Source organism: Rutidosis leptorrhynchoides, chromosome 2 (genome assembly GCF_046630445.1).
Source record: "Rutidosis leptorrhynchoides isolate AG116_Rl617_1_P2 chromosome 2, CSIRO_AGI_Rlap_v1, whole genome shotgun sequence".
Taxonomy (NCBI): domain Eukaryota; kingdom Viridiplantae; phylum Streptophyta; class Magnoliopsida; order Asterales; family Asteraceae; genus Rutidosis; species Rutidosis leptorrhynchoides.
The window spans coordinates 691,987,722-692,002,019 of NC_092334.1; positions in this window are offsets into that span (position 1 = coordinate 691,987,722).

Consider the following 14,298-nt stretch of genomic DNA (forward strand, 5'->3'; position numbering starts at 1 on the left):
CGAAGATATTTATAATGAAAGATACGATGATATCTTAGAATTTCTAAGATCGAATGATAATGAGGAAAATTCTTCTATAAGGATTTAGAATGCGTAAAGAGATCTTTTGTGATTTTTATCAGAAATCGAATCATCTAAATACTTTGATTACAGGTTTAGTCCTTGTGATTTGTCTACAGCCTCCTTCATGGTTTGCTCAATCCGTTTTCCAGTTCCAAATCTGAGATTTTTCAACACACCATTCTTTATTATCAAGTTTTTGGCCATTAAGACCATCTATAGCTTTTGCTGCTTCATCAGCATTCACACCGTTAACATATCTGAATCATTGGTTATCAATCTGAGGTGTTTTAAGAATTTTGAAGCGTTTGAATGCAGATTGTAATCGTCAAGATATATATGATGTTCAAGATGAATTCATTGTGAATTTTAAATGATACGAATATTTTTCTGAGTGTTATGAATAAAAGTGATGTTCTAGAATTCAAAGTACGATTTTGAAAGATGTAGGAATCTAAGAGTGATGCCATTTGTTAAATCTTGACTTGGATTCTGATCTGTCATAATCAGAATATGTAATTGTATTTGTATAAAAATGGTTGTCCTTTGGTGAACAGCTACATATATATGTGGATGTAAGTGGTATAGTTAATGACTGTTGAATCAGAATTGAAGAATGTACGGTGTAACATATTAATTGTGAATTTAAATATTTCTCGGGTATTACCTACCCTTTAAAAAAATTTCACAAGTAATAGTTTATACAAAAGAATTTTTGTTACAGTCTTTATGAATATATATATATATATATATATATATATATATATATATATATATATATATATATATATATATATATATATATATATATATATATATATATATGTATATATATATATATATATATATGTATATTTTCTTCAGATGTAATACAGATTTAATGAGTTAATGTTAAATTAAACTCATTTGATTTACGGTTAGAACAAGAATAAATAATCTCTAAAACTTTTAGAAACTACATATTCTCTGCAGAATATTTCTCCGATGAAGTTATGAATCAATACTTTATCGTTTATTGTTGTTGGTACTCCTTGGTATGTATGGTGCGTATGAGGTTGATGCTCATGGTACAGATTGTGATGTTGAGGCTTGGGATGCGGATGTTGTTGTTGGTGGTACTGGTGTTGTTGGTGCTGATGCTGGTGGTGGTGTTGGTGCTGGTGATGCTGATGTAGTAGGCATAAGTCTATCTCCCAAATTGCGTACTGTACTTTCTAGAGACTCCATTCTTCCTTCAAACCTAGCACGAAGCTTCCTGACTTCTTCCACTAATCCTACTTGATTAGTAGTTGGGAGTAGAGGTTGAATTACCAACATAATTCTATGAATGCGTTATTCGAGGCGAAATATTCTGGCAAAGAGTGTGAAAACGGTATTGCGAATTGGTTGACCAGTGAGCGCGTCAAGTTCTCCAATGTTGGGAGGTAAATTTTGTTCATTGTAGGGTTCACCCTCTTCATTCCTCCATCGAGTGAGTATGTCTCTAACCCATCCCCATCTCCTCCAGAAAGAAGTGTAGTCAACCAGTTGGGGCACTTCGGTCACACTACCTTCAGAGTCTTCAGAATCGCCCTCAAAATTATAGGAACTCGAACTTTGTGCAGGATCCATCTTACACGGTCAGATAAAGGATTTTTTGATATGAAATGATTTTCGGGTATCGGATGATATTCTAATTACATAGAATACCTATATATAGTACAAAAGATCCCGTAGATTACGGAGGGAATTAAGGAAATGTGTCAGACAAGGTCTACTGTGATAAATATGATAGGATATGAATTTGTCCGTACATCATCTATGCAATAATTGCAGTAAGACGTGTCGAGACTGAAAATGATAAGCATGTATTTTCTGTCAAGAAATGATAAGTAAAATGTATAATAAACAGATACGGTCGAAGTCCAGATTCACTAATGTATCCTAACAACTACCGGTTACACACACTAATGCAATATCTGGTTCACTAAGATGAACGCTCTGATACCAACTGTAACGACCAGCCAAAATCACCATTGTCACGGTACGTTATCTCTGGTCCCATTGCGAGGTATTGACATCTATATGATACACAATGATGATTTTGAATGCAACATCTTTTCAAAATATGCCATGAATGATTCCATGTATTGTCTTTTTCAATTGACAAATACACAGCGGAAGCATTTTTTAATACCTGAGAATAAACATGCTAAAAAGTGTCAACCAAAAAGTTGGTGAGTTCATAGGTTTATCATAAATAATGATTTCAATAATAGTAATAGACCACAAGATTTAGTTTAAAGTTAATTGATACCAAATATATCAATCTAAAATTGTTGCTGCAGTTTGTAATATCGCGACAAAACAAAAATTACCTCATGACACCTTGTACAGTCAGTGTCGTTGAATCATTCTTATGTAACCAAAGACCAACGGTCAAATGGTTAGAGACGTTACTATCAATAGGCCTACTCATAATAATTAAGTTTGCATTTCAAAGTAGCAATTAGCGATATTACGTTGAGGATTTGCATTAATCAAAGCATGACAGCATAATAACAATTGAGTACTTGTGTCTAAAGTGTAAAACATTTATGAAAATAGCGCATGTATTCTCAGCCCAAAAATATATCTTGCAACATCAATTAAAAAGGGATCAAATGAACTCACGATACTGTATTTTGTAGTAAATGTGCATACGATGGCACTGAACAAGTGCATGGTTGGCCTCGGATTCACGAACCTATATCAATTGTATATCTTTTAATACATATAATCGTAAAATCACATAATTTCATTTATTAATATATACTATTTATATATTTGTAGTTATATAGAATTTTATAATAAATTCCATTTAAAAACGTATACTTATATTATATCTTAAATTATATGTTATATATATTTATTTTGTATAAATATTTAAAATAGTTAATATTTATATAGTTTTATATATACATATGATTAATATTATATTAAAAATTAATAATTTGTTATATGTAAATATTTATATAAATAATCTTAATATATATGATTATATGTAATATTATGGTAGTTGTAATAAATATACTCTTATATAGAAAATATTTATTTGTTATAATAATCTTGTTAATATAAAAGTAATAATGATAATAATAATAATAATAATAATAATAATAATAATAATAATAATAATAATAATATTGATACTAATAATAATCTAAATGATAATTTTAATAATAATATAATTTTTGATAAAAATGATAATAATAATAATAATAGTAATAATAATAATAATTATAATAACTATAATAATAATGATTTTTCTAATAATGATAATAATGATAATAACTATGATAATAATACTAATATTAATAAATAGTTTTATTAATAACAATAGTCTTAATCATAATAATAATAATAATACTTATTCTAATAATAGTAATAATAATATTAATAATAATTAGGATAATTATAATAATTAGAATAATTAATAATAATAATAATAATAATAATAATAATAATAATAATAATAATAATAATAATAATAATAATAATAATAATAATAATAATAATAATAATAATAATAATAATAATAATAATAATAAATATGATAACTACCTCAAATAAGCTCCAAAAAAAATAAGTGCCTTTGCCTGGGCTCGAACCCCCGACCTCTCGCTTGACCATTTTTGTCCCAAACCGCTAAACCGCTCAATACTTTCTTGCATAAACTCGCACGCCAAATTTGAAATGTCCCGTTCTTATTGATTAAAAACGTTCCATATTAATTGATTTCGTTGCGAGGTTTTGACCTCTATATGAGACGTTTTTCAAAGACTGCATTCATTTTTAAAACAAACCATAACCTTTATTTCATAGATAAAGGTTTTAAAAAGCTTTACGTAGATTATCAAATAATGATAATCTAAAATATCCTGTTTACACACGACCATTACATAATGGTTTACAATACAAATATGTTACAACAAAATAAGTTTCTTGAATGCAGTTTTTACACAATATCATACAAGTATGGACTCCAAATCTCGTCCTTATTTAAGTATGCGACAGCGGAAGCTCTTAATAATCACCTGAGAATAAACATGCTTAAAACGTCAACAAAAATGTTGGTGAGTTATAGGTTTAACCTATATATATATCAAATCATAATAATAGACCACAAGATTTCATATTTCAATACACATCCCATACATAGAGATAAAAATCATTCATATGGTGAACACCTGGTAACCGACATTAACAAGATGCATATATAAGAATATCCCCATCATTCCGGGACACCCTTCGGATATGATATAAATTTCGAAGTACTAAAGCATCCGGTACTTTGGATGGGGTTTGTTAGGCCCAATAGATCTATCTTTAGGATTCGTGTCAATTAGGGTGTCTGTTCCCTAATTCTTAGATTACCAGACTTAATAAAAAGGGGCATATTCGATTTCGATAATTCAACCATAGAATGTAGTTTCACGTACTTGTGTCTATTTTGTAAATCATTTATAAAACCTGCATGTATTCTCATCCCAAAAATATTAGATTTTAAAAGTGGGACTATAACTCACTTTCACAGATTTTTACTTCGTCGGGAAGTAAGACTTGGCCACTGGTTGATTCACGAACCTATAACAATATATACATATATATCAAAGTATGTTCAAAATATATTTACAACACTTTTAATATATTTTGATGTTTTAAGTTTATTAAGTCAGCTGTCCTCGTTAGTAACCTACAACTAGTTGTCCACAGTTAGATGTACAGAAATAAATCGATAAATATTATCATGAATCAATCCACGACCCAGTGTATACGTATCTCAGTATTGATCACAACTCAAACTATATATATTTTGGAATCAACCTCAACCCTGTATAGCTAACTCCAACATTCACATATAGAGTGTCTATGGTTGTTCCGAAATATATATAGATGTGTCGACATGATAGGTCGAAACATTGTATACGTGTCTATGGTATCTCAAGATTACATAATATACAATACAAGTTGATTAAGTTATGGTTGGAATAGATTTGTTACCAATTTTCACGTAGCTAAAATGAGAAAAATTATCCAATCTTGTTTTACCCATAACTTCTTCATTTTAAATCCGTTTTGAGTGAATCAAATTGCTATGGTTTCATATTGAACTCTATTTTATGAATCTAAAAAGAAAAAGTATAGGTTTATAGTCGGAAAAATAAGTAACAAGTCGTTTTTGTAAAGGTAGTCATTTCAGTCGAAAGAACGACGTCTAGATGACCATTTTAGAAAACATACTTCCACTTTGAGTTTGACCATAATTTTTGGATATAGTTTCATGTTCATAATAAAAATAATTTTCTCAGAATAACAACTTTTAAATCAAAGTTTATCATAGTTTTTAATTAACTAACCCAAAACAGCCCGCGGTGTTACTACGACGGCGTAAATCCGGTTTTACGGTGTTTTTCGTGTTTCCAGGTTTTAAACCATTAAGTTAGCATATAATATAGATATAGAACATGTGTTTAGTTGATTTTAAAAGTCAAGTTAGAAGGATTAACTTTTGTTTGCGAACAAGTTTAGAATTAACTAAACTATGTTCTAGTGATTACAAGTTTAAACCTTCGAATAAGATAGCTTTATATGTATGAATCGAATGATGTTATGAACATCATTACTACCTTAAGTTCCTTGGATAAACCTACTGGAAAAGAGAAAAATGGATCTAGCTTCAATGGATCCTTGGATGGCTCGAAGTTCTTGAAGCAGAATCATGACACGAAAACAAGTTCAAGTAAGATCATCACTTGAAATAAGATTGTTATAGTTATAGAAATTGAACCAAAGTTTGAATATGATTATTACCTTGTATTAGAATGATAACCTACTATAAGAAACAAAGATTTCTTGAGGTTGGATGATCACCTTACAAGATTGGAAGTGAGCTAGCAAACTTGAAAGTATTCTTGATTTTATGTAACTAGAACTTGTAGAATATATGAAGAACACTTAGAACTTGAAGATAGAACTTGAGAGAGATCAATTAGATGAAGAAAATTGAAGAATGAAAGTGTTTGTAGGTGTTTTTGGTCGTTGGTGTATGGATTAGATATAAAGGATATGTAATTTTGTTTTCATGTAAATAAGTCATGAATGATTACTCATATTTTTGTAATTTTATGAGATATTTCATGCTAGTTGCCAAATGATGGTTCCCACATATGTTAGGTGACTCACATGGGCTGCTAAAAGCTGATAATTGGAGTGTATATACCAATAGTACATACATATAAAAGCTGTGTATTGTACGAGTACGAATACGGGTGCATACGAGTAGAATTGTTGATGAAACTGAACGAGGATGTAATTGTAAGCATTTTTGTTAAGTAGAAGTATTTTGATAAGTGTATTGAAGTCTTTCAAAAGTGTATAAATACATATTAAAACACTACATGTATATACATTTTAACTGAGTCGTTAAGTCATCGTTTGTCGTTACATGTAAGTGTTGTTTTGAAACCTTTAGGTTAACGATCTTGTTAAATGTTGTTAACCCAATGTTTATAATATCAAATGAGATTTTAAATTATTATATTATCATGATATTATCATGTATGAATATCTCTTAATATGATATATATACATTAAATGTCTTTACAACGATAATCGTTACATATATGTCTCGTTTAAAATTCATTAAGTTAGTAGTCTTGTTTTTACATATGTAGTTCATTGTTAATATACTTAATGATATGTTTACTTATCATAGTATCATGTTAACTATATATATATATATATCCATATATATGTCATCATATAGTTTTTACAAGTTTTAACGTTCGTGAATCACCGGTCAACTTGGGTGGTCAATTGTCTATATGAAACATATTTCAATTAATCAAGTCTTAACAAGTTTGATTGCTTAACATGTTGGAAACATTTAATCATGTAAATATCAATCTCAATTAATATATATAAACATGGAAAAGTTCGGGTCACTACAGTACCTACCCGTTAAATAAATTTCGTCCCGAAATTTTAAGCTGTTGAAGGTGTTGACGAATCTTCTGGAAATAGATGCGGGTATTTCTTCTTCATCTGATCTTCACGCTCCCAGGTGAAATCGGGTCCTCTACGAGCATTCCATCGAACCTTAACAATTGGTATCTTATTTTGCTTAAGTCTTTTAACCTCACGATCCATTATTTCGACGGGTTCTTCGATGAATTGAAGTTTTTCGTTGATTAGGATTTCATCTAACGGAATAGTGTGATCTTCTTTAGCAAAATATTTCTTCAAATTCGAGACGTGGAAAGTTTTATGTACAGCCGCGAGTTATTGAGGTAACTCAAGTCGGTAAGCTACTGGTCCGACACGATCAATAATCTTGAATGGTCCAATATACCTTGGATTTAATTTCCCTCGTTTACCAAATCGAACAACGCCTTTCCAAGGTGCAACTTTAAGCATGACCATCTCTCCAATTTCAAATTCTATATCTTTTCTTTTAATGTCAGCGTAGCTCTTTTGTCGACTTTGGGCGGTTTTCAACCGTTGTTGAATTTGGATGATCTTCTCGGTAGTTTCTTGTATAATCTCCGGACCCGTAATCTGTCTATCCCCCACTTCACTCCAACAAATCGGAGACCTGCACTTTCTACCATAAAGTGCTTCAAACGGCGCCATCTCAATGCTTGAATGGTAGCTGTTGTGGTAGGAAAATTCTGCTAACGGTAGATGTCGATCCCAGCTGTTTCCGAAATCAATAACACATGCTCGTAGCATGTCTTCAAGCGTTTGTATCGTCCTTTCTCTCTGCCCATCAGTTTGTGGATGATAGGCAGTACTCATGTCTAGACGAGTTCCTAATGCTTGCTGTAATGTCTGCCAGAATCTTGAAATAAATCTGCCATCCCTATAAGAGATAATAGAGATTGGTATTCCATGTCTGGAGACGACTTCCTTCAAATACAGTCGTGCTAACTTCTCCATCTTGTCATCTTCTCTTATTGGCAGGAAGTGTGCTGATTTGGTGAGACGATCAACTATTACCCAAATAGTATCAAAACCACTTGCAGTCCTTGGCAATTTAGTGATGAAATCCATGGTAATGTTTTCCCATTTCCATTCTGGGATTTCGGGTTGTTGAAGTAGACCTGATGGTTTTTGATGCTCAGCTTTGACTTTAGAACACGTCAAACATTCTCCTACGTATTTAGCAACATCGGCTTTCATACCCGGCCACCAAAAATGTTTCTTGAGATCCTTGTACATCTTCCCCGTTCCAGGATGTATTGAGTATCTGGTTTTATGAGCTTCTCTAAGTACCATTTCTCTCATATCTCCAAATTTTGGTACCCAAATCCTTTCAGCCCTATACCGGGTTCCGTCTTCCCGAATATTAAGATGCTTCTCCGATCCTTTGGGTATTTCATCCTTTAAATTTCTCTTTTTTAAAACTCCTTGTCCCGCCTCCTTTATTTGAGTAGTAAGGTTATTATGAATCATTATATTCATAGATTTTACTCGAATGGGTTCTCTGTCCTTCCTGCTCAAGGCATCGGCTACCACATTTGCCTTCCCCGGGTGGTAACGAATCTCAAAGTCGTAATCATTCAATAATTCAATCCACCTACGCTGCCTCATATTCAGTTGTTTCTGATTAAATATGTGTTGAAGACTTTTGTGGTCGGTATATATAATACTTTTGACCCCATATAAGTAGTGCCTCCAAGTCTTTAATGCAAAAACAACCGCGCCTAATTCCAAATCATGCGTCGTATAATTTTGTTCGTGAATCTTCAATTGTCTAGACGCATAAGCAATCACCTTCGTTCGTTGCATTAATACACAACCGAGACCTTGCTTTGATGCGTCACAATAAATCACAAAATCATCATTCCCTTCAGGCAATGACAATATAGGTGCCGTAGTTAGGTTTTTCTTCAATAACTGAAACGCTTTATCTTGTTCATCATTCCATTCAAATTTCTTCCCTTTATGCGTTAATGCAGTCAAGGGTTTTGCTATTCTGGAAAAGTCTTGGATGAACCTTCTGTAGTAACCAGCTAGTCCTAAAAACTGGCGTATGTGTTTCGGAGTTTTCGGGGTTTCCCACTTTTCAACAGTTTCTATCTTTGCCGGATCCACCTTAATACCTTCTTTGTTCACTATGTGACCGAGGAATTGAACTTCTTCCAACCAAAATGCACACTTTGAAAACTTAGCGTACAATTCTTCCTTCCTCAATACTTCTAACACCTTTCTCAAATGTTCACCGTGTTCTTGGTCATTCTTTGAGTAAATAAGTATGTCATCAATGAAAACAATGACAAACTTGTCAAGGTATGGTCCACACACTCGGTTCATAAGGTCCATGAACACAGCTGGTGCATTAGTTAAACCAAACGGCATGACCATAAACTCGTAATGACCGTAACGTGTTCTGAAAGCAGTCTTTGGAATATCATCTTCTTTCACCCGCATTTGATGATACCCGGAACGTAAGTCAATCTTTGAATAAACAGACGAGCCTTGTAGTTGATCAAATAAGTCATCGATTCTCGGTAGTGGGTAGCGGTTCTTGATGGTAAGTTTGTTCAACTCTCGGTAGTCGATACACAACCTGAATGTTCCATCTTTCTTCTTGACAAACAAAACAGGAGCTCCCCACGGTGATGTGCTTGGTCGAATGAAACCACGCTTTAAAAGTTCTTGTAATTGGCTTTGCAATTCTTTCATCTCGCTGGGTGCGAGTCTGTAAGGAGCACGAGCTATTGGTGCAGCTCCTGGTACAAGATCTATTTGAAATTCAACGGATCGATGTGGGGGTAATCCCGGTAATTCTTTCGGAAATACATCGGGAAATTCTTTTGCAATGGGAACATCATTGATGCTCTTTTCTTCAGTTTGTACTTTCTCGACGTGTGCTAGAACAGCATAGCAACCTTTTCTTATTAGTTTTTGTGCCTTCAAATTACTAATAAGATGTAGCTTCGTGTTGCCCTTTTCTCCGTACACCATTAAGGGTTTTCCTTTTTCTCGTATAATGCGAATTGCATTTTTGTAACAAACGATCTCTGCTTTCACTTCTTTCAACCAGTCCATACTGATTATCACATCAAAACTCCCTAACTCTACTGGTATCAAATCAATCTTAAATGTTTCGCTAACCAGTTTAATTTCTCGATTCCGACATATATTATCTGCTGAAATTAATTTACCATTTGCTAATTCGAGTAAAAATTTACTATCCAAAGGCGTCAATGGACAACTTAATTTAGCACAAAAATCTCTACTCATATAGCTTCTATCCGCACCCAAATCAAATAAAACGTAAGCAGATTTATTGTCAATAAGAAACGTACCCGTAACAAGCTCCGGGTCTTCCTGTGCCTCTGCCGCATTAATATTGAAAACTCTTCCGCGGCCTTGTCCATTCGTGTTCTCCTGGTTTGGGCAATTTCTAATAATGTGGCCCGGTTTTCCACATTTATAACAAACTACATTGGCATAACTTGCTCCGACACTACTTGCTCTGCCATTACTCGTTCCGACACCATTTGTTCCTTTCGTTCTATTAACCCCTGGTCCGTAGACCTCACACTTCGCCGCGCTATGACCATTTCTTTTACACTTGTTGCAAAATTTGGTGCAGAACCCCGAGTGATACTTTTCACACCTTTGGCATAGCTGCTTCTGATTGTTGTTGTTGTTACTGTTATTATTGTTGTTGGGATGATTGTTGTAGTTGCTGTTGTTGTTGTTGTTGTTGTTGGGCCGTTTGTTGTAGTTGCGATTGATGTTGCGATTGTTGGGATAATTGTTGCGATTATTGTTATAATTGATGTTGTTGTTGTATTGGTGATTCTTATCACCGTTTTCCTCCCACTTTTTTTTGACTTGCTTCACATTGGCCTCTTCAGCAGTCTGTTCTTTAATTCTTTCTTCAATCTGGTTCACTAGTTTGTGAGCTACTCTACATGCCTGTTGTATGGAGGCGGGCTCGTGTGAACTTATATCTTCTTGGATTCTTTCTGGTAATCCTTTCACAAACGCGTCGATCTTCTCTTCCTCATCTTCGAATGCTCCCGGACACAATAGGCACAATTTTGTGAATCGTCTTTCGTACGTGGTAATATCAAACCCTTGGGTTCGTAACCCTCTAAGTTCTGTCTTGAGCTTATTGACCTCGGTTCTGGGACGGTACTTCTCGTTCATCAAGTGCTTGAATGCTGACCACGGTAGTGCGTACGCATCGTCTTGTCCCACTTGCTCTAGATAGGTATTCCACCATGTTAACGCAGAACCTGTGAAGGTATGCGTAGCGTACTTCACTTTGTCCTCTTCAGTACACTTACTTATGGCAAACACCGATTCGACCTTCTCGGTCCACCGTTTCAATCCGATCGGTCCTTCGGTCCCATCAAATTCCAAAGGTTTGCAGGCAGTGAATTCTTTGTAGGTGCATCCTACACGATTTCCTGTAATGCTAGATCCAAGGTTATTGTTGGTATGTAGCGCAGCCTGTACTGCGGCTATGTTTGAAGCTAGAAAAGTACGGAATTCCTCTTCATTCATATTCACGGTGTATCGAGTAGTCGGTGCCATTTCCTTTAAAATAGTCAAATGGAACAAGTTAATCATACAGAATATTAAGAGTAGTTAATAGTATTTCGTAGCATAATATGAACTCATTTATAAAAGCTTTTTCTTCATATTAGCGTTTTATAAGTTTAAATTCGGGTAGTACCTACCCATTAAGTTCATACTTAGTAGCTAATATACAATTCAACTACTACAATTCTATATGAAAAACTGATTATAATAATATTTCGCGTTCAAACTTTTATACAATATTTTACAAACTTACAATACCGCTTATTTTACATATAGCATGAAATATAGCACACAATAAATTTGATACAAGATGGTTGTGAAGATAATTCTAGCTAGTACACAAGTCGTTCAGCAAAGGCAATAAAGACACGTAATTCATACGTCCAGAAACAAGTCATGCATTCTGGTTTTACTAGGATTACTTCCCATCCTTGGTCTTGTGGAACATAACCGTTATGGCCGTTGATAAGACAGCGTGTTGTAACGTCGTCAAAGGGACGAGGGTTACGTAATGTCCAACAGTCCCGTAACAATCTAAAAACCTCATTTCTTACCCCAATTACCGACTCCGTCACTTGTGGAAACGTTTTGTTTAATAGTTGTAGCCCGATGTTCTTGTTCTCACTTTGGTGAGAAGCGAACATTACTAATCCGTAAGCATAACATGCTTCTTTATGTTGCATGTTAGCCGCTTTTTCTAAATCACGAAGTCCAATATTCGGATATATTGAGTCAAAATAATTTCTTAACCCATTGCGTAAAATAGCATTTGGGTTCCCCGCAATATATGCGTCAAAGTAAACACATCGTAACTTATGGATTTCCCAATGTGATATCCCCCATCTTTCGAACGAAAGCCTTTTATAAACCAAGGCATTCTTGGAACGTTCTTCGAATGTCTTACAAACTGATCTCGCCTTAAATAGTTGTGCCGAAGAATTCTGACCGACTCTAGACAAGATTTCATCAATCATGTCTCCGGGTAGGTCTCTTAAAATATTGGGTTGTCTATCCATTTTGTGTTTTTATACTGTAAAATAGACAAGAGTTAGATTCATAAAAAAAAATACTTATTAATACAAGCAATTTTTACATATATCATAAAGCATAAGCACATTATATTACATATATTACACCACACGAATACAACTATCTTATTTCGACTCGCTTGTTTCTTCTTCTTCGATTTTGGTTCGTTTTGCCAAGTTTCTAGAGATATATGATGTTCCCCTAATACGAGCCGTCGTTTTCCACATTGGTTTAGAAAAACCTGGTGGTTTAGAGGATCCCGGGTCATTGTTATAACTTAAGGACTTCACGGGTTGACGATACATATAAAGTTAATCGGGGTTGGAATTAGATTTCTCTATTTTTATGCCCTTTCCCTTATTATTTTCTTTTGCCTTTTTAAATTCAGTTGGGGTAATTTCTATAACATCATCGGAATTCTCGTCGGAATCCGATTCATCGGAGAATTGGTAATCCTCCCAATATTTTGCTTCCTTGGCGGAAACACCATTGACCATAATTAACCTTGGTCGGTTGGTTGAGGATTTTCTTTTACTTAACCGTTTTATTATTTCCCCCACCAGTTCTATTTCTTCATCCGGTTCTGATTCTTCTTCCGGTTCCAATTCTTCTTCCTGTTCCGACTCTTCTTCCGGTTCCTCTTCGGGAACTTGTGAATCAGTCCACGAATCATTCCAATTTAAATTTGACTCTTCATTATTATTAGGTGAGTCAATGGGACTTGTTCTAGAGGTAGACATCTATCACATAATATCAAACGCGTTAAGAGATTAATATATCACATAATATTCACATGTTAAAAATATATAGTTTCCAACAAAATTTGTTAAGCAATCATTTTTCAAGTAAACACGGTCGAAGTCCAGACTCACTAATGCATCCTAACAAACTCGATAAGACACACTAATGCAAAATTCTGGTTCTCTAAGACCAACGCTCGGATACCAACTGAAATGTCCCGTTCTTATTGATTAAAAACATTCCATATTAATTGATTTCGTTGCGAGGTTTTGACCTCTATATGAGACGTTTTTTAAAGACTGCATTCATTTTTAAAACAAACCATAACCTTTATTTCATAGATAAAGGTTTTAAAAAGCTTTACGTAGATTATCAAATAATGATAATCTAAAATATCCTTGTTTACACACGACCATTACATAATGGTTTACAATACAAATATGTTACAACAAAATAAGTTTCTTGAATGCAGTTTTTACACAATATCATACAAGTATGGACTCCAAATCTCGTCCTTATTTAAGTATGCGACAGCGGAAGCTCTTAATAATCACCTGAGAATAAACATGCTTAAAACGTCAACAAAAATGTTGGTGAGTTATAGGTTTAACCTATATATATCAAATCATAATAATAGACCACAAGATTTCATATTTCAATACACATCCCATACATAGAGATAAAAATCATTCATATGGTGAACACCTGGTAACCGACATTAACAAGATGCATATATAAGAATATCCCCATCATTCCGGGACACCCTTCGGATATGATATAAATTTCGAAGTACTAAAGCATCCGGTACTTTGGATGGGGTTTGTTAGGCCCAATAGATCTATCTTTAGGATTCGCGTCAATTAGGGTGTCTGTTCCCTAATT